At 59.5% G+C, this 2,721-nt stretch overlaps 1 non-coding gene across 1 annotated transcript; it reads left to right on the forward strand.

The window, feature by feature from the left end:
- Positions 1-1,665: 1,665 nt before the first annotated feature.
- LOC138223449 (U2 spliceosomal RNA) lies at positions 1,666-1,851 on the forward strand. The gene has a single exon (XR_011181878.1). It is a non-coding gene; the product is annotated as a U2 spliceosomal RNA (small nuclear RNA).
- The last annotated feature ends 870 nt before the right edge of the window (positions 1,852-2,721 follow it).

Raw genomic sequence — 2,721 nt, forward strand, 5'->3', positions numbered from 1 at the left:
CTGGGGGATTTCATTCCCCAGGAATCCGGAGTACGACAGGGCTGCCCCCTTTCACCCCTTCTCTATGTCCTCTTCACAGAGCCCCTAGCAGAGGCGGTGAGACGGGACCCCGTCATCGACGGCCTGGAGATACCGGGAGGCGCGGGGGAAACCCTAAAGATCTCCCAGTACGCCGACGACACGACGCTGTTCCTGAGGTCGGACAGGGGGTTGAGGGGGGCCCTGCAGGTCATGGAGCAATACTCCAGAGCCTCGGGGTCGAAGCTCAACCGCCGAAAGAGCAAACTGAAGTTCTTCGGGCCCTGGAAGCACAGGACGACGGCGCCGGAGGGTCTCGAGCTCTGCACGGAGCCCCTCAGAATACTGGGGGTTTCCTTCCAGAGCCAGGACAACGAGACCAACAACTGGACTGAGAGGATCGCCAAGGTGAACGCGAAGCTGGGTCTGTGGAAAACGCGGTCGCTGTCCTACACAGGGAAAGTGACGGTGTTGAAAGCAGACGTCCTGCCGGCTTTGGTTTACCTGGCGGTGGTGTACCCGCTGCCGGCCAGACTCAGACGAGCGCTGCAAGGGATGATCTTCGGCTTCGTCTGGGGCGGCAGGTACGAGTCCATCACCAGAAACCGGATGTGTCAACCGGTCGAGGAAGGGGGTCGAGATGTCCCACATTTCCCCCTGAAACTCGACTGCATCTTTTTCTGCAACCTCTGTCGGGCGCTGCGGGAGCCCATCGGCCACAAGTACCAGTACTTTGTCAGGCTGTGGCTCTCCATCCCGATGAGGCACTTGGTCCAGTGGTCAAACACTGGGCCCAAGGCAGAGAGGCGACCGGAGTTCTACACCCACGCTGTTAAGTGGAGCAGGAGGTACGAGGCCACGAGACAGCCAGAGCTCTGCACCAACCACAGAGCTCTGTACAAAGAGGTGAGGGGGCACCTGGTCGCCAACGAAAGGCTGCGAGTTCCCAGACAAGTCTGGGAAAGGACGCAGCCTAAAGAACTGGACAACGAACTGAAGGACCTCAACTGGATGGCCGTTCACAAGAGACTGGCTACCAGAGAGGTCCTCTACAGACACTCGATTTCCAGGAATCCGCATTGCCCCCGGGACACGTGTTTCGTCGAGGAGACTCAGGAGCACGTTTTCTGGAGCTGCCCCTTCGCCAAGGCGGTGTGGGGCAGAATGGACAACATAATGCAACTCCTGGAAACGAATGCGGTGCTCAGCTACCAGTACATTCTGCTGGGGCTGGCACCTACCGGACTGGACAGGGGGACGCAGTTCCTGATGTGGCTGCTGCTGTCCCTCACAAAGAAAGGCCTGTGGGACGCGAGGAACAATCTCATCCGGCACAACAACAAGTGGGGAGCGAGGGAGCTGGAAGAGAGGATCCTGGCGGACCTCAGGAGGAGGATGAAGCGCGACGTTGCAAAATGGGGTTTCCCCACGGCAAAGGAGCGCTGGAAAGGCCTATGGACCCTGTACAGGGATTAATGGGTTACAGCAAGTGGTAGGGTTTGGAGGGACACTCATAATAGCGCAAATCCGCCCACCCTTGCAAGGATTGAAAACGGACAATCACCGCCGTTCCGCCGTTGTTTTAACTTGTGGAGTGTTATTGTATGAGATGTTTTCCTTTTGAGATGTGTTTTTTTTCCGAATAAAGTCTATTTTATAAGAAAAAAAAAAAAAAAAAAATCTGTTCTTATCAGTTTAATATCTGATACGTCCCCCATCGGGGGACCACATATTAAACGGATTTTTGGAACAGGGAGCTGGATCAGGAGCTTGCTCCGTCCTCTCCACGCATCGGCCCGGTATTGCAGCGCCTCCGGGAGCGGTGCACCACCTCCTCTCAGCGGTGAAAAGACAGACGTAGCTAGCTAGCGAGCGAGCGAGCAAGCGAGCGAAGCGGACTGGAGCTCCTTCTTCTCGGGTCTCGTCTCTCGTCCCTCGTCCATCTGTGTGTCTCTGTGTCCGCCTCTCTCTCGCCCTCTCCGTTCCCGTGCTCCCTCTGTGCGCTTTCCCGCGTCTCGACTCTCTGGGCAAGCAGGCCGGCCCCCTTTTCGGCTGCCGTGCGTTTTCCCTCCAAAAAACTTAGGTTTTTCAGCCTTTTCCCAGGGAGGCAGGCGTGGCTTGCTTGCTTGCTTGCTTGCTTGCTTGCTTGCGTGTGTGTGTCCGTCCCCGTCCCTGCAGGCGGGCCCCTTTCGACAGCTGGGCGTTTTCCCTCCAAAAAACTTGGTATATCCACCTTTTCTTTCTTTTTTTTCGGCAGGCAGGCAGGCAGGCAGGCAGGCAGGCAGGCAGGCAGGCAGGCAGGCGCGTGCGTGCGCTCGCGTCCCAGTCCCTCCCTCCGGAGAGAGAGCTGCCCCTTGCCTCTGCCCGCAGGTGCTGGCGCTCGGCTTTCGCTTGCAGCCGGTTGGGCACAGCTGCTGCCGGTGGGAGGGGCCTAAGCTAAGGAGGCCGGGCGGCTGGCGCCCCCTGCGGCTGCGGTCGTTGTCGGGCCGTTGACAGAAGATCAAAGAGCAGGGCCCCCGCCCGGGACTGGCAGGAAGGCAGCCAGGCAGGCAAGAGAGAGGGGGAGCAGAGTCCCGCTTTGAGGCCTCGGGCTGCAGGGAGGCCGGCAGCCGCGCGGGTCCCGGGCTCCAGAGGAGTCGGCCTGCGCCACTGTGCGCCAGCGGAACGCCCGCGCGTCGCTCCGCGCCTTTGTGGGCATCGCTT

Source organism: Lepisosteus oculatus, chromosome 16, assembly GCF_040954835.1.
Source record: "Lepisosteus oculatus isolate fLepOcu1 chromosome 16, fLepOcu1.hap2, whole genome shotgun sequence".
Taxonomy (NCBI): Eukaryota; Metazoa; Chordata; class Actinopteri; order Semionotiformes; family Lepisosteidae; genus Lepisosteus; species Lepisosteus oculatus.